General features: G+C 41.7%; 1 protein-coding gene across 3 annotated transcripts in view; it reads right to left on the bottom strand.

Moving 5' to 3' along the window:
* The window catches only part of pdzrn3b (PDZ domain containing RING finger 3b), a 97,079-nt gene that overhangs the window by 68,617 nt on the left and 9,094 nt on the right, over positions 1 to 19,368 (bottom strand). The gene's annotated exons all lie outside the window — the stretch shown is intronic.

Below are 19,368 nucleotides of genomic sequence, written 5' to 3' on the forward strand. Positions count from 1 at the left end.
ATCATCTTGTCTCATCAGTCAAAGTATTTTTATCCTTTTGTTCTGGTTGGCATAAAAAATCCAGCAGTTGTAAATCTTGTTGTGATATCTGGTCAAGCACATAGTAAAAGCAGCGCATATGTGATAGCATATAATAGCTTGCAGAAAAACATATACCAGATCAGATTGGTGAGCCAAACCCCACAGAGCTGAGGCTAGCAGCAGTCTCCACACCTTGATTCACTCCCTCAAAATGACTCCATTACCGTGACAAGAGGCAATATTCTAGCAACAGAGCTCAATGCTTTCTTGGCTTGCATTGCGGACAAGTGACAGATTTAGTGCTGTTCTTGGATCCTATGAGGCTGAAATGAGTTAATAAAGTGAAGCTGACATTTTGAGTACGAAAGTGGAAGCCTGAAGTTTAGAGGGTGGAGCAGGGATGCCAGGACTATTTCCTATCCTGTCGGATGTGTGCGTGAGTGTGCAGAGTGTTGAAACCACCAGAACCTGACCTACAGCAGTACATGCAGTAACTGTCAGGACCCTCTTCTACTGGAGGTGGACTGAGCGGTGATGTTACTGTGGAGACAACCTAGGCAACCATTACCAAGTTCTCAAGTCAGCTTCCTTTGGGGAAAGCATGGAGCAACCTAAGAAACCAAAATGAAAGTAGAAATAGTCGTCCACAGGAGCCACCACAACCATTTTGGGACCTAAACATTAAATCATGATGTGAGAGCTCGCTTGTCTGTGTTGATGTGAACCTTAACAACTGTGAAATGTTTGATGCAATAATAATCAAATGAATTCCTGTTTAATTAATGCTAAGGTAAACCTGAATGTAAATTAATCCCTAAACCCAAGGCTTAGTCCTAAAATAGAACCTTGCATAAGTGGGAACGAGCTACAATGCCTTCACAAAATGTCCTGACTCCAAAGGTCTAACGCTCTAACTGGCTCTCTCAAAGATGAAAACCAAGAACACACATGGACATCAACTACACACAAAGAAGATTTAATTCCTTACAGTTACAGACTCATACACAAAAAGAGTCCAGCAGAATAATACAAAGCCAGTCCTGTGGTTTTCTTAGCTCACCAACAAGCCAGTTCTAGACCAGTTCTTTCAGTGTGTGAGATTGTACTCCTCACCCCTACCCCCCTCTCTTGTCCCACCACTCCTCTCCCTCCCAGATGTGCTCTGATGGAGAGATAAGTTGAAGGTCATCCTGAGGGAACAGAGGCTCTGCTCAGGAATGTGTGGAATAACATTCTCTTATTCTGTGGACAAAAAGCATATCAGAGGCTGGTATGTTGTCATATGGGTCTGTGTCATCACTGCAGTCAATATAAGCAGGGGACTGATGACTTGATTTGAGAGAGGATGGAAGGTAATAAGAAAAGTCGGCAGCTAGTAACAACCCCAATTTTCTTTGATTATTCTCAGTTCTAAAAAATTAGGTGAGATAAGACTTAATTTGAGATTTAATTGTTACACTGGCAAACCATCAATCCAAAACTGAAATAATTCCAAAACTGTGTCTTGTGTGCAGCTTTTTATGCAACCAAAGCAGTTGTTATGGTGCTAAAATGCACTGAAAAGCAGTGAGAGGCAAACTAGTAAATAAAATTGGAGTGAAAAATGGGACAGAGTTCTGAAAAAAGATCTCTATAAAGAATCTTGTAAAAAATGTAATTCCTTTTACTTTATGCCAAGGTGTTTCTTTTCCATAAAATGAAATACCAGATCCTGATATCGCATGAACTTTACAAAAACACTGACATCAAACTGATTAACTATGAAATATGAACACTTAAAGCTTATCTAGTTTGAAGACATATGTTTGGATAGGCAACAGAACATGGCTCCCCCCCCACCCCCCACAACATCCATTAGTCTCAGGCTCATTACTCAAAACTATAAAGAGATCCAACTGACACATCAGGGATATGGACATAGTGGTAACGGAGATCTCTATTGGCAGTGTTAGTCTTGCTCTACACATACACATTAATAATATGTTTGTGACATGCGAGCCTTCCAGCTGCTCCTCTCCTGAGCTGGGGAGGCTGGATGAGTCAGCATGTGAGCTGAAAGAAAATGAATATGGCTCCAGATCCTTGCCAAGTTTACTGTTAAGATCCAATAATCACCAAAATGTACAAGGATGGACATTATCATAGAAATCAAGTATAGATGGCTTCAGGCTTAGGAAGTACACATGATATGTTATGACTTATCTACCCATATTCCATTAGCAGGGATGAGACAATTTTTTTTTTAGCAGACCAAAGTTTGATTTAGGAGGATAAGACGGGTTCATCTTAGTGAATTTTTTTTTTCTTATCTTCGGGCAATATCCAGATTTAATACACTAACTTTTACACAAATATATACATTTCCGTTAGCAAGATCACTAATCCAATTGCATCTGTCTTGGTTTTCCTGGGTTACATGCAAATCAGGGTAGGCTCATGAGAGGTGGTTTGAGCAAAATTATTTGTTTCTAATGCGCTTTGGTTGCACCTCATCTGCCCAAGACACAACGTGTCAAAGTGTAAATGGACTAAAAAGGTTTTGGTGAGAAACACTGACTGAAAGAGGAAGAAAACTCCATTAGGTACCTTTAAATATTCAGGGCATAACGGTTTCTAATGGGAATCCACTTTTCAAAGCAGACAGATAGAGGATGGTGTTTAATATCATGACATTTGTATTCTGCTGCAGGCCTGACTGGCCTCCCATGCTGATAGAGGCCACTGGACCTTCCCTTCTCTTTGGTGGTCCCTGTGCTGCCAGCCTTTTACCACACTCACAATGGACCACACATCCAGCTCAAAGGAGAAAACATCGGGGCTGAAAGTGAGCAGTGGGTCAAAACTGGACCAGACTGGATGTGCTTAGGTAAGCAGAACGGGAGGGATCTGCCCCTTAGAGTAATACAGTAGACAGGGATCCAGCAGACAGCCTCCAGGCACCACAGCTTTTGAATAAACCAGCAGGCATAGGGAGATCCTGTTTTAATTCCACTCCCCTCTTTGTCTACTTCATATTTTCTTTCGCCAATATGGTTCTGTAGCCTTTTTTTCCGTGCTCCAAATGGGAAACTGTACAGGAATGCTTTCTCAAGCCTTCTCTACAGTGACCAGACATACGCCATCCCCTCTTTTGTCCCTTCTTGTTTTACATTATACAAAGCTCCTTTCAGTACCTCAACACAATCTTTGTAAAGACTCGACAAGCTGGTGATGTCACATTTGCTAACCAGTGTACAACTTGCCTATGTAGCGCAATCCTTCACAGCGAAAATGTTGCACCTCAAAAAAACCTGTTCTTGTTCTTCCTGATGAAGAGCCAACATCTTGAGCTAGCACTGCAACCCATGTGAGTTGTCAGATCTCACTTTATTCTCTTATTTCCTCTTCCAAAACTTCAGCATTTTTTAAACCTCTATGATCAGCAAAAAGCACTCTTGATTTTTCAGTTCATGAAAAACATATGCCAAAAGTATTGATATTCCAAGTGCACAAAAGGTGCTCCATTGCAGAAATTTGAAGTAACATTATCAGAGGAGAGATGTACCATTTGAAACAAAACTCATTATTGCCATTGCTGGCTCCTCTACCACTGTGTCAAATCTCCCATACCCAGCATGTTATGCTTGATCTAAACTAACAAATCCTACAAACCTGAGCCACGCACACGGGCTTCTTTATAGTTTCATAAAACCAAAATTATGCATTCCTCGAGCATGCCTTGCCATATTATTTCCATACTGCGCTACCTTGGGGTTAAGAAGTGGACAAATGAGTAATTAAGCTTGACGTGCTAAAATTCTGGCACTAAGACTTGGCACCAAAGCAAAAACTTGATTTTATACTGCTACAGTTCATGGTTTATGCTAAATGGTGCAGGTTATAAATGGTATGTGTGCAAGACAAAGAGAAAGGTTTGTGTTCTTATCATTCAACTCGATATAATTTATAATTTATCTCAGGTGCTGCTGGATCTTAGCTCCGAGTTTATTCCTCTTCAGCTTCGGGTCTTTTTGATCACTTTCTCCTGACATGTCCACTGCCTCATTCTTTTGTCAGGGCCCTAGGCTTCTCCTTTAAGACATGCTTGTTTACGATTTACAGATTAAGCTCTGGAATGAATAGCACAATGGCAAAGATTTTTTTGAGGCGGTATAAAAAGCTTTGTTGAACGAACAGGCTAATTGACTAAAGTGAATCATGTGTTTGTGGGCGAGCGTTCCTCCTTTTGTTCCAGCTGGATGATTCTTGTTCTTGTGATGAGGGGAGTGCAGATTTACTCTCTAAGTTGACTTTTAGTCTCTGTGTAGGAGCTAGACAAACAGCTCAGTCAGCTGTGACAGCCCATTTAACGGTTTCCTCAGGAGACACAACAACAAGGGAAGCAGGGTGACACTTCAACCAGGTGATGGAAGTTGAAGATTACCCTAATCCCTGTTTAAATGATGTAAATGATATGCAGCTGAGAGTGTTTCTGCCCAAATGAACCTTCTCTTTGGCACTTGAACCTCTCACATGTAAGCTGACTTTTCTTTCCCACAATATGTAAAACAGTCACCTTTATGGAGAGTCCTGAGGTGCTAGCCCACAGACACATACTGGGAAAATCACACTACACTGCACTTCATTACCAAGGTGTACTTTTTAACTTGCATGTCATGTGCCTGTCAAGTTACAAGTCAGTTGTCTTGATTTGGTTTTACTGTGTCATTCTGAATTATTCCTAAGAACAGACTGAATGTAAGATTACAATGACATTATTCACAATGGACACTAACGGGATGACATTCACTTTTCCCCCCCAAGTCCAGACTTAATATTTAGCTCCAAACATTCCACATTTTGACACACCGACAACAAACGAAGCATCAAAACCACCAAGTTGCATTTTTTCCTTGGAGAGTCATACTTGATTAATCAGAGGTTGGGGGAAGAGAGAACAAATGTGTGCTCAAGATGAGGAGAGAACCATCTGAGAAAACAGTGAAAGACACTGAAGGCTGAGAGAGAGAGAGTGCGAGGCATTCAAAGTAAGGAGCGGCTACTTGTCATTTCAGCACAATGGCACAGAATCCTCTTGGAAAAGGCAAACCAGGAGAGTTATTTCACCGCCCCTCACTGCTGAGTGAGTGGAGTCTCCAGTCTGGCCCCCTAGAGTTTCTGCATCATGTAATTTAATTCATGGGCCGCAAAACACAGCCAAGTGAGGCTCAAACAGGACGAAGACACATAACCACAGCAGCCATTTATGAATGATGGTGATTTTGTGTTTTTACTGCCAGACAAATGAGCACAAAAACATCTGAGAAAACATTTCTAGTGTTTCTAATAGCAAAGTGAATCCCTTTTCTAGTCTGTAAACATTGAGTGCTAGAATATGAACTTTCTGTGAGATCTTATAGTTAGTTCTTTCCATAGTGTTACCAGAGGTGGCCGTTTTATAGCCCTTGACCTCATAGTGTTGGCATGCTCTTCTCAACACAAAAAGGTGAACATTTGTTTTTCTAATCCTGCAGAGCCATGTCTTAGCTATTCTTAGATCCGTTATGGTTACGTAAATGGATTGTTACAGTTACAGGAGTACAGAAAAATAACTAAAGTCAGCTTCAACTGCCAAGGCATACTACTTACAGCCATCGTATGTGAGGCAGCACGTGATCTAGCTGAATAATTGATTATGAAGAATTTCATGGTCACATTGAGTTACACTTCAAAGAATGTGGGTAGAACTATGTGTTCTCAATCGATTCGATGCTGCCCCGATCCTCCCATTCCTGCCCATTTCATTCCTTGTTAGTTGCTTGACACTGAAATAAATTTAACTTCTGTCACTGCAATGTGTTAGAGTGAAGTGAAAAGTTGAGGGTAGTCGGCTAGGCAGGCCACGGGGGACGTGCAAAGGCCTTGGCCCCCGTGTATGAAGCTGTGCTCAGTTCCCTGGCGAACACCCAGCCTGACATCTGATTACCCCCAGCCTGGTTAGAGCCTTCTGTGAGACGAGTCAGACGAAGGTCATAGATGAAAGCGACCGTTTGATCAGAGCTCCGTCGGCCTGCCCCTAATGTATACGCTTACGTAAATATTGACTGGATTTCAAGAGCCATGTAAATTGTTCAGTGGTAGAAAAGCAGGGAGATAGCTGAAGCATGCTTGACGGAGTCCTTTATGCTTTGAACACGTTTGAAAGTGTTGACTTTCGCCACTTGATGAATCACTCAACCTTCAAAGAAATCTGGTGTGTGTGTGTGTTCGCCCACTTGAATGGATGTGTAACATACATGGTGATGTCCATAGTTTTAATGCAGCTGCGTGTGGGATTGGAACCCAAGTCCACTTATTTAATACTTGCAAATGGATAGTGATCAATGTGAAAGGTGTTTGTCTTGACACATTTTGAAGGAGCCTTCAAAAGGTTGGCTCAAGTAAGGATTTGTATGTTCGTATAAAATCCTGCTTGATGACTCTGTCAAATGATGTGCGGTTAAAGCTGGGCCTGTGAGCAGCCCTGTTTTACTTTTGGAATGTTCTGCCCGAGAAGAGCTTAGGAGGACAGCGATGGCGGAAAAAAAACCCCATCTATTGTCGCTCGCATTTAACCACTCTGCGCGGTAAGTCTTTCAACAAAAGTCGCAAAGCGCAGCACATTTGGTTCAGATCAGTAAGGTCGTGACCCACACAAGGTTTATTTGGACATTGGCACCAAAATAATCACAGGGCTCTGACTCCGCTGTGACAGACATTAACAGTCTGGAACCACTTCTCTTTCTAACCCATACCTGAAACGTGAACTTAGGGGCTAGTCAGTGCCACGAACATTTCCTAATTATTGTTTGAATTATTGTTAGAGGCTAAATGCTTTTCTGGGGGCAGGAAAGGATGTCAGTATTATGCACTGCGGTTGTGGTTTGTCTGCAGGGGCACGTCGGCTACTTGGAGGTAAGGGACTGGGAGGAGGTCCAGATGAGACAGAGAAGCTTTGATTTTCCTTAACCTATACCGTTATGTACAGAAAACAGCCAGACATGTGGTTCTTATTTTCACAGCCAGTTTAACATGCGGTGACAATGTTCGAAAATATTATTGCAACCATCAAATCTAGTAGCATTTAAAAAGTGAAGGCAAGTTGTGGCATACAAAAAAAAAAAATCAATATCTAAAGGTTGACAGAGAAACTCTGGTCGTAGATCCTGTCCTATAGATGTAGGGGAGTTTGTCCTGGGTGGCGGTCCCAGCAGCATTCGCTCATGTTGTTTAAGGCTATTGTCTGTGAACAGACTGAGCTGCAGCAGTACAGTTCAAACAGCACCAACTCAAACTCTCCAAAAATCAGATAAAGGCCTTGTCTTGATGTGCCAAGGGACAGCTAGGAGAGGGCTTACATTTCTTTGGCTCCGATTCAAGGAATTTGAGTCGTGGAGCACAACACACACCCTTTACCTGATATACCTTGTTTAAATCTTCAACACCAGGGTAAGACAGCAGCTATACAGCACAGCAAACACTATAGCTTATCCAGACACTCAAGGTCTCATGTTAGACATGAATACATGTTTTTATTTCTTCCACTAATAAAATCTAAGATAGAAAAAAAAAAAAAAAAAAAAAAACACACAACCCCAGCTCTAAGTCATGAGCCCAAAAATAAAGGGCCTTGTGTGTGTGGAAGCCAAGCCCCGGCAGTCAGCATGCCTTTGCTGAGAGACAGCAGCTGTTGGCCTGATATAGCATGGCTGGAGAGCAGGGAGGCCACAGTGTTAAAACCAGCCTTGTTCTCTCTCTGAAAAAAAGACTACAGGTAGTCTTCTTTAATGATGGCAGAGGAAAAATAAGGACATTCATACTCTCACTCTTGCTACTGATGTGAAAATAAGACAGAAGTTCTGGGACAAAATTAAAAAATTAAGTCAAAGAGATTACAAAGCTTAACAGAGTGATGCTGTTTTCCCCTTATTAAGCCCAATTCTGCTTTATCTACATCAGTCCTGCTTCAGGTGGCTGGATTCCTGAGCTCTCATATTTTCCATGTTGTGTTTTTGTTCCGTTATCGCAAGAGTGCGTGTCCTGGCAGAATAAGGCTAGATCATACCATACGATATGAAAACAAAAAATAAATAGATATCTGGTGTAAATCTAGGTCATATCTGAGACGTGGTGGTGACCTTGCACTTAGCAAAGCAAGACAGAGCAGAAGTCAAGAATTCAAGGAGGGTTAGCTGGGTTAACTCTAACCCTAAGCCTGGAGACTGTCTCCTTACCTGACCCAACCTAACCCTAAAACACATTCAAAGAGAAAAGACCCTCTGCAGAATAAATTTTATCAAATATTCTGAGCAAATGGACACAACCAAATTCAGTCTCCTTTTGGACAATAACCGAAGCTTAAAACCTCATCTTTGTACCAGGTACATGACTGCATCCCAGATAAATGTCCCCAGAGAATCTAACAAAATTCTTTTTATCTTATGTGGACTCTCCCCTGACTTTCACGGATGCACAAACTGGAACACCTCAGCACTCTGCAGGAATAAAAGGCTCCCTGTCTTACCCTGCAATAATTTTCCATCTTCCCTCTTGGCACTCACAGCCTCCTTCCATTTATTTTCAGGGTAAACTGTCGCAGAAGAAGGGAGTGTGGAAACTGCAGTGACAAAAGGCTTAATTTCCTTGTATTTAGAAGCAAGCCCAAGGCAGTTGGGTTTATGGTGTTATGAGCGTTAAAAAAGAGCCTACAATGGACTTACAAAGGCCTTTTGTCCAGCCAGGATAGGCATGACGTTAGAGACATTAGACGTTAAATTACACTTCTTTTTCTTTTCCTGGCCTGCTCCGACTTTCTGCTTTGAGACTACTGTTTTCATTAGATGGCAAGGAGGAAAAATATTCTCTTTCAAGTTAGCTGGGAAGTCTTACTCAGGGGGGATATCCTTTACCACCTGCACATATCAATCATGCACTTGGCCTCCACTGGAATATGGAGGGAAGAAGGGGGAAATCTCCTTGGATCTCACTCCAACGTGCAGACAAAATGGCTGCCACTGTGAGTCTGCTGGCATACCTTTCTGATTAAATGCTACATATTCTAATCAAAGCACCCTTCTGTTAGCAGGGAGTAAAGGTATCTTTATTGACACCTTGGCGTTGACCTTGGCACAGGGCTCTGTGCTCTCAGCCGGTGGTCCTGGGCTTCTCCAGAGCCTGCCAGTTATTTTCTCTGCCTAAGCACTATCGTATGTCATAATCTACAGGAATTTGTGGACACAACCTATTCAACCCCAGGTACAAGGTGTACCATTTTAAGGAGAGGACAAAATGCGCAGTGGATCACGATGAATGGAAAGTTATTAAACATATGCTTTTGATAAAACGGTTTAATAGAACTGCAAGCTCATGTTGAAATACAGAAAATCATTTAGTTTTTTCACTACATAACTGACCAGCTATTTACAGGTGGGCTCTGAATAGTGTGATTCAAAATTACATAGCTTCTTTCAAGCTATGTCAAAAAAATATTCAGCGATTGAAAAAGCTACGTTTTTTTTCTGATTACTCAGTGATACAGAACATGTGGCATATATCACTGCATATATGCAGGTGGAATTAGAGGATAGAGAAGTGTGCACTTGCTGGGAGAGCACCTGTATATTTTCAGAGAAAGGGAAGTATCGGGAGAGAGAACACTTTACTTCCCACTATAGAATAACTCATCCTCTGAGGGTAGGGGGGGGAAAAAAAAAGACATGAGCGGGGATGTCTGAGGGAGGCGCCTGCAGAACATCTCTCTTTTCCTTCCTATGCCTGATAGCTGAAAAGTCTGCTCAATGAGCCGGCTCTGGCCATTCCTCCAGGCTGTTTGTCAAAAGGGAAGAGGAAGTCTTGAATGAGACAGAGAGGTAACACTTGAAAGGCAACATCTCTCTCAGGGGAACAAGAGAAAGGCTAGTGCAAAGCGGCGTAACACAGACGGAGAACCACGCTGATGAACAATGTTTTCTATTTGCACACATTTGCATGAGAAAAGGCAGCGCAGCAGCCACCAGTTCCACTAGTTGGCTGGTGAATGGAAGGGAGCTCTAAACCTACTCAAGAGAGGCTGGGGAGAACTGGAGCGGTGGCGACTCAAAAGTGGGATGTGTCGTCAGGATTAATCGGTAGAGTGAAGAAAACATTTTGATAAGGGACACCGGGTTTCCACTTCCTAGCTGTGCCCCATCACTGCCTGTCGAACCATAGGTCTGTGGTACCAAACCAAAAAACTGGTGAACACTACTAGCAGCTAACACCATTCACTATACAGAGAGGGGATGCTCAACTTTTAAAGTTGAAAATAGCAGACGTGCGTATAAAATTTGCACTGCAGGACTACTGTACATAAATATGTCAAGTTAAGGCACATGTGCAATAGTTCTCTCACGAAAATGTGTGTTGATATGTTCCAATTAACTCAGATATTACTGAACATCTGTCATGTACAGGAGGGACAATTATGTACGGTGATGTCAACCCTGTGTGTTTTGCATCTGTTAAATCCTAATGGAGCCTTACAAAATGAAAACTAACATCTGTTTGCAGCAGTATCAGCCATAGCCACAGTACTGCAGCCTGATTAGGCTCGCCTCAGAACAGCTTCAGATTTGTTCCGAAGGTCAGACTGGCACTTCAGATGTGAAGGAGCGATACATTTCAGAAAAGTCAAGCTTTTTCTTATTATGCAGGAAAACAACACGGCGATGTTCAAGTGACTGAGTAAATTTGGTGTTTTTTACAATAGTTTAAAGCAAATGGCGTATACAGTTTGGAAAGGAAGAAGTTAGGTACGACGACCGGTCAATACAGCCCAGTACTTTTTTTTTTTTTTAAACCACAAATGAGAATTAGCTTTAGATCAGGAGAAGTATTGTACCTGCTAAATAAACAAATGAAATACAGTATAACAGAATGCATAAAATGCTGCCAACAGGGGATTGGATGGACCTTTCCACACTGCAAGTTAGGTGGTTCTTGTAGCAAAAACATCACGACCTACACATATTCCATCTACATAGTCCATTCAGATATGCTTCTGAAAACGTTTGCGGTAATAAATAGGCAATGCAATGGCTAAATATTTATTTAAAGTTTGATCTGAAATCCCTGCTTCGACAGTTTGATCTGAGTTTCATGACCCAAACTCACTGAGCTGGTCAAATTAATTTGCATTAAGTTGAGATTGAGTGTACTGCTGAATGGACAGCATAGCTCGCCACACCACATTCATCATGCGCTGTCTGGCCGTCATCACTTGCTCTACAGTGAAGCAAGCTGAGGCACGTCCCCTCACCTCTCTGAGAATGTTAGAAAGCAGCTAGCATTGATGCTAAAATCATTATCTCTGACCCTGCACTCCTTTTTATTACCCTGCTGCCCTTGTTGATAGTCAGTCTTGCACCTTCTTATGCTCTGAGGAACCATTAAGTTTCATGATTTTAGAAGTTCCGATCAGATAAAGCGCTTCAGAATGGAATACATACATATTGAGACCTTAAGGGCAGACAGAGTTAAGGAAGCATAAAAAAAGGCTGAAGAGATTTTGTGAACTTCTCTGTTGTACTGGTGATGTCACTCTGCAAAAAAGGGTCAAACCTAGTCTACATGATTAACAGCGAGCTGAGATTAAAGTCATACAGAGCTGTGGGAAAAGAAATGAAGTCCACTTTATCATCTCACTGGAGCAAGAACTGTAATGGTTCCATATGAAGACAAGCATATTCTGGCTTTTTGATTGATGAGGGAAATTTATAGCCTATAATCTGCTGAGGGACCAATGTTGGATCACACAATGCCACACAAACCATATTTAAATCACTGTCAGCCTATAGCCATTTCCATAGAAACAAATACATGTGACAGTGTCTGCCGCCAACAAGTGAGAGATGGAATCTGTGTAATAAAACAGGAAAGTCCCTCTGTGTATCATCATAATGGTTATAACTGATCATAAAACAGACTCACGAGAATCCAGTTGTGTCAAAAGAGATACAACTGTAGGCATTGTTCAACTGAATTTCTATAAAAAAAACAAGTTTCCTATAAAATGTAACAATAAATATTCTATAAACAAAGCTGCATGTGTGTCAGCATCTTGTGATTTATTCTTAAGTCTACTGCTGAGGCTTGGCAGCCTGTTTCTCCACTTAAACGAGTTCCCTGCATGGAGCATTCACCAGTCCCCATTTAGTTTTTATGTTTGCCATAACACCCATATCTATCAGCGCTAAGTGGAATAAACTACCTCTATATCGGCCTAATGTTAAGCACTTTTAGTAAAATACTTCACCATGGTAGTTGTTTTCAAATAAACTGTCTAGAGTCATGTATGCTGAGTTTTACATTTAAAACTGTGTTTTAAGTTTTAAACTGTGGTCTAAACAATGGAGGATACGTCTGGTGAAAACTATCAACACTTTCATTAAGTTGATAGTTTTAGGACTGTGCCACTGTTTCCTATTTCTGTTTTGTTCCTTTGTGAGATTCCTACTTTGATCATCTCAAATATCGAGAAGGCTACATTGACCTACATTAACATGCTGTGCTATTTTTGGTGCAGTTGAACAGAAGACCAGCATGGGACTAGACTGCAGTACTGACGCAGATATTAAACTGTGGTAGAGTTTCTCAGTCTCACATAGGGCTTCTTGGTATGTGGACAGATTAGTGTCAGTTTGGCAAAAATATATTGGTATCTGATACATTTTTATTTTATTATATATATATATATATATATATATATATATATATTATAGGAAACTGAATATGTAACAAATTCACATGAGAACATCACAACTCTCTAATTGACTCTGAATCTCAACTCAAGGTCTATTTAGTAGCTGTTTTGGAGCTTTTCCAAAGTTGTCAACATTGCAGCCAACATGGACAAGAAGTCCTTAAAGAAATATTTAATTTAATTTTTAATTTCCATCAGCTGATGAAGATAATGTAATAAGATTGAAATCTCCAGAACAGCTACTGAATGGACCTTGAGGTGATATTGTTTTGTCAAATTCTGTTTCAAGGTCAAGAATGAACTTTAAGCTCAATTCTCTAATTGCTATAGAATCATGGGAATTTTGACATCAAAAAATGGTGGTCATCTATCATCGATCAATCTATTTATCTAAAAATGGCTTCAAACTTTTTGTCTCAGGAATTCAACCAGTGTGCTAAGGCCAGTCTCTGCCCTGAGAGAGAGAGAGAGAGAGAGAGAGAGAGAGAGAGAGAGAGAGAGAGAGAGAGAGAGAGAGAGAGAGAGAGAGAGAGAGAGAGAGAGAGAGAGAGAGAGGGGTGATTAATATGCTGCAGCCGGGATGCATTTCAGAGGGGCACTGGGAGGAAAGACGGACCATTACAGCACAACTAAGGGTCTGTTAATCAGCCTATTAGGGTGTAATTGAGGGTAGTTAATTAGGAGTCGGTGGGCAGTCTGTGCTTGAGGGTCAGGGGCTGACATGAGAAGCAGCTGGTAGAGCAACCTGAGCCGATTGTTACTGATCCATTTACACACGGCCAGTGATTGATTGGCAGGAAAATTAGCCTTAATTACAGATGTCTATTTCTGCCCCCTTTAAACCTTTTAGGAGCCATAAATTAACCTACTAGCTCCAATGAACAAGGAGCAGGGTGAGACTGTGTTGGAGCAGAGCAAACACATTTACAGTACGCCCAGACTGTACGTCTCCACAAAAATCATCAAGTGCTGGCCTGCCTTTGAGGACACAAGCTGTTTAAACTGAGTGGAAAATACAATATTCTGTGTGTGGTGAGGGACAGAGACAAAAGCAGCCTTCTGGCTGGAGAGAGGCATAAGCTCACCTCACACCATCTCTAGACTGAGACGACTCCACATCTTTAAAATCCCCCCCACCCGCATATAAAGCAGTAGAAAACAAAGGTGTGCTTGTCCTCACTTCTTAAAACCAGCTCTGCATAGGGCAGCGGCTACCACCAGAAGCTGATTATGAACTCTTTAAAGTTAGATTTGATTTAATGTCCTGCTCCCACCTCAGCTGGACCACGGGGCACAGGAATGTGGCTCGCTGGTAGGATTGGCCCACTTAGCCTGGGGTGGATTCATCCTGTCTAGGGCCAGAGAGGAGAAACAGAGCGGGGCCACATTCAGCTTGCCCATCTGGGGAATAAACACACTGCTTGCACAGGGGCCAAAATCCAATAAAGAGCCTGACAAAGGCCTGCTTCTTGCCTCAAAATGCCAAACAACATGTGATCCCCCTTAGGGAAATAGCTTCTATGTCTGTTCCTCACAGCCCCCGGGGTCAGAAATAACGCTTGAGGAACTTTTGGCACATGTGCTGCTGATGATGCCATGTGCTATGACAACTTACTAGTGACAGTGGGGTCTAGCCAATCACACAATTCAGTTGTAATCAGACATTTTTTCTTCAGGAGGACTGGTGACATGCTAAATAGGAAAACTGCTGTCAGATTGACATCACATGTACTCCAAAAAGCAAGACTGAGAGCAATAATCATCAGTGGAGTCATCAAGTATACAGTTTCATTCAGAGATTACACACACTGAAAGTGGTGTAGTAAAATTACACTTGAGATCAGCATTGTACAATGTGCCATAAAATACATTGAGGACATTACTGAACACTTACTGAATCAAATATAATGAAACTAAACTTTTTGTCATCTCAGCCTGCAGGGATCAGAATAATATCTGGAATGTCTAAAAGGAAAAAATGACGCAGCTAATTTGCAGTAAAAGGCAGCGTTTTGCATCCAATTTCTCCTAAAAATTGTAGAAATATCTCAATCCTTCTCGCCTTGGATGGCAGCCCAGACACCAAAAAGGAAGAAAGGCTCATTGACATGTATGCTTTAGACCCACCTCCAACGCAGCTCACTTCGAACTGCTAAGTGCTATCTGGCTGGATTTTACGCTGTCTCTGACCAGGTGACTTGATACTTAAGTAAATGTGGGGAGGTTTGAGGTGTTTAGTGGCTCACTGTGGGTAACCTCGCAACTCATACAGCTAGTGACAAGTAAGAAACTACAGATGTGGTGCCTTAAAGAGTGTCACAGTTCCATTATTTTGCAGTACTAATGAGAGAAACATGTTTTTTCCTTAAGTTTCAAACATCTAAAATGGAGTTAACTTTGGCCACAAGGCCAAAAGCACATTCATTCGTTGATAATTAGTATAAGCTGTAGCAATATGGTCATGGGAACAGGTTGTGTCAAACACAATAAAGCTGATCTGGGTGTAGTGAGTTACAAAGTCTCATGTTGAGTGTTAAATTTTATGTCCTTTGCCATTAAAATAGCTGTATGTAGAGCAGCCTACTTTGCATTTCAGACACGCTTGATTGTGACCCCTGGCATTTTCCCACCACATTCCTCCTGCCCTTCCTCGAGCTAATCATGCAAAAATACGTTATGCATCCCGAACAGGTTAAATGAACAGAGGTAACTGCCAGTTAAACCAACTTGCATCATCTGTTACAAAACTGTGTCGACACAAACATGCCTGCTATTTTTGCTCCACGTTTTAAGTCGCCGTGTTTTATCAAGTAGGTGACACTGATTGAAAAGGTGGTTCTGTTGAATTTTAGCCATTTTCAATCCACACTTTTCAATTCAAATGACATCCAGTGTATATATTTATATAAACATTGTCTTATCCGGGACACATTCCTGCCTGCTAGCCCCCCCCCCCATTCCAAAAACACACATGCAACCTTGTCCTCCATATTAGAAATGGCTTCTCCCAATGTCAGTTTATTTTAAAGTAGTTGTTGCTGTTCACCCTCTGCAACCTAAGAATGTTTGCTGACAATTTACAAGGCGACATTTACAACAGCAGCCCAGGCGTCTCCATTCTCTTCCTATTTTCACACTCAGAAGCCCACACAGAAAACATCCCCTTCACTCTGAGAGCTCAGGCACGGTCATTCTGGGATTGTGACATTGGCTTAGTCACATTGCACAAGTAAAGAGGCTTGACGAGAGTGGAAGGTCATTTTTGTTGGAAAATACCCAGCAACTTACACTTCCCAAAGTTCCAGCATTGCTCAATGTGAAATGAAACTGAAGAAATGGGAATTACATTTATACGGTAAACATGTAAAGATTTTCTAAATAGCATGTAAGTACACAATCAATCAGCTATCTGAAAACATGATTAGAGAGTAAGCCAGGTCTGCAGAGCAGAATCCTTCATACCAGACCAATCCCACTGTAACACTGAATCAGAACTTATTTATCAAATCCCGGCGGCAAACACGGCAGGCCCTGACCAGAGTACTAAGATTTTTCAGCTTGCAGAGGGGCTAGCAAAAGCAAACACAATTCGAGGTTTTTATGAGAAAAATGTCTGGCTGAACAAGGAGGCATTCATGTGCTGATTCATACCAGCCTGTAGCTCAGTTAGAGGACAGCCATCTGCTATCACACTCCCCCGCTAAGAGCCTGTTATAGAAGGACGAGCCGTGGATCATCATGTACATGTTACATCCATATAGACTTACTGGAAATAACACCTCTACTACAGGAAGAGAAAACAGATCTGCGGCTGTGGTTTTCTGCCTCCTCAGGTGAAAATGCTTTTCACTGCTGCATGTAATGTGATTGTCCTTTTACAGAGCGGTTGATCCCTATTGCAGGGTTATGCTATGCCTTGTGAACGGCTGTCAGAATTATTGCCTCTGTAGGCTTGTAAGCCAGATTTCATGTGTAAGAGAAAAAGGCAAAAATTGCCTTTCCACTGTAATGGAAAATGAGAGTGGTGATGCTAAAAATTAAACATAAGCTTCATAAGTTTATCTTTAAAGCTGCACATCAATATTTTTACATTAAAAGTGGATCAAATGACTGATGTGTTACGTCAATGAAGCTGCTTATACCACCCAACTCTGCTGTTCCCCTCAGCTCTATGGAGCGTTTTGGTCTCTTTTATCTCATTGTTTTGGTTTTCTAACCCACAACTCTGCTCTCATCGGTGTTGTTTCCAGCTGCAACAGGCAGCTGTTTTCAGCTAAAAAGTTCTGATAAACCGACCTGTACGCTACCTGCCCAGCACCAACTAACAAAGTCAAAACCTCGTCAACATAGTGGCATATCTAGCAAGCTAAGCAACCAAAAGAGAGCTAGAAGGAGAGTGAATAATAAACTTAAATGATCATGTGACCAGAAGCACGACTCTAAATAAATACAAATGTTGCTCCGTGTCTGCTGGATGTGTAAACAATCAACTGTTTGCAGACACATTCACCATATCAACTTTATGACAATGTGTCAGTGTTGTGTTTTCAGTTTGTTCCACTGCCTCCAAGTGTCCAAAAATCTGTCAATAGCGCTTTACAATAAAGGTAAACTGTACAAATGACTGACAAGAAGGTGGTTGATAGAATGTTGAAGCTAACACATTTAAAAAGGTAAATCTGAAAATCTGAGAGGTGTGACGAGAAACCAGATTTCAAGGCTTCTGCTTTTCTAACTCACTGCGTCCCACACAGGATGCTAAATAGGACAGAGTTACGAGTTGTTGGTTTCAACCCACAAGTTCAAAACATGAACACGAAACTGCCTTTGGGTGCTTGGGATTAAATTCCATTGATTCTCCACTGTGAACCACAGAGTTCACAGACCCAATCACCCGAGGTTAAAGATGCAACCCACACAATTGCAAACATGTCATTATGACGTTGCATTTCTTATTGTGGTCTGAAAAACCATGACATGGATTTTTTTTTGCTTTAACCAGCTAACAAAGAGGGAGCCCTCGAAACATGAACCACCTCCACTATCAGGTTTCCCATCTGATGAAAAGCGCCAGTGTGGAACAACAACTCTGAACTGTCTATACATTTCTATTTCAATGGCTGAATGATTTATTGTGTTGCTTTTTGTCTAGTAATCCCTCACCTCTTGAAAAGAAAAGGTCACTTAATAGGGTGCTTTGCTACCTCCTTAGGCTCTTCACGTCCTCTCTGCTCATGTGTTCTCCTCATTGGAGAGATTTCGTGACTTCACCCACAATAGCTCAAAAACAAGACAAACACAAGTGCAGCATTGTCCTAAAGAAAAATCTGTACTCTCTTTTCCTTTAAAGCCAATAAAGGGTGAATGGCTATCTCAACACGAAATCCTACACAAGATATCTTCTCCAGTAACCAAATACAGCAACATCTGGCCCATTGACATGATTCCCCAACCTTCACACACGCCCAGGCAAACACATGCACATAAAACAGACACTGCAGATGCATGCAAAGACACACACTTAAGTTCCTATTGTACACGTTCGTGTCACATACGAGCCAATCTCTCGTCGATCATCAGCTTGTGACCCACTTGGCCTCTTTTTGGCAGTCAGCAGGATCCAAGTGAATTGCTGATTCAACCTGCCCTTTGTTAGGGAATCTCATGACAAATCTCAAGCTGCAGAGAGCTTTGAGACACTTGATTGTGTTACTTAAAGTGATTATAACTGAGGACTAACATGTCATCTTAGTTATGGTGTTGCCGTACTTACAACCACAATATTTAGAACCACAGGGTGAGGCTTGTGCCAGAGGACTTAGGGCATTTTTGTATTGACTGTATGAATGACAGGATATAGTAATCAACACAGTCCAGATGTCAGAGTCCTCTTTTCTTGTAAACACTTTCCACAAACATGTCTGTGAGCAATGTGCTGGTCAAAAAGCTCTGGGGCAATTTCAGTGAGGTTTGACAACAAAGCCTGCGACAAACCATATTTGTCATCTTGCGGCAGGCGATAATACACACTCAGCAACAACACAACAACATAAACCTCTTCGTTCAATGTAGCCATTGTGTAAGATTCTGGCTGACAACTGTTTTATAAAAGCAACCTTTGTGATGTGGAGTTTTTCAACGCATCCCTCAAGTTGACCTCAGGGTGAGCTGGCCTTTCTACACTAGATTCTGTTTAAAGGCGAGAGGAGGATGCTACACGGCAGCTCTGTCATAAGGGATTTGTCAGCTAGGAAGCGAACACAGGGCTCTTTCTCATTTAGCAAAACCAAAGACAGACAGCCTCGCCTCAGGTTTAACTCGGTCTATCTGCAGTGCTGCCCCACAAAGCCTTCGCCTGAGTGTTGATTGGTAGTAGTACATGTTGAAACTTTAGCAGGATTTACTTCTTGAGCTGAAATAAAAGCCCAAAATTGAAATTGAAATGCTTTCAGCCAGAGTTTAATTTTCAGAAGTCACAGGAACATAAATATTGAGTAATGGTTTCGTGCTTCCTCACTTTCGTCATCTTTATAGGGCAGCAGCTGTCACATAATCCAACTTCCCCATCTGCATGTACAGTACATCAACTT

The sequence above is a fragment of the Siniperca chuatsi genome, linkage group LG2 (assembly GCF_020085105.1).
Source record: "Siniperca chuatsi isolate FFG_IHB_CAS linkage group LG2, ASM2008510v1, whole genome shotgun sequence".
NCBI lineage: Eukaryota > Metazoa > Chordata > Actinopteri > Centrarchiformes > Sinipercidae > Siniperca > Siniperca chuatsi.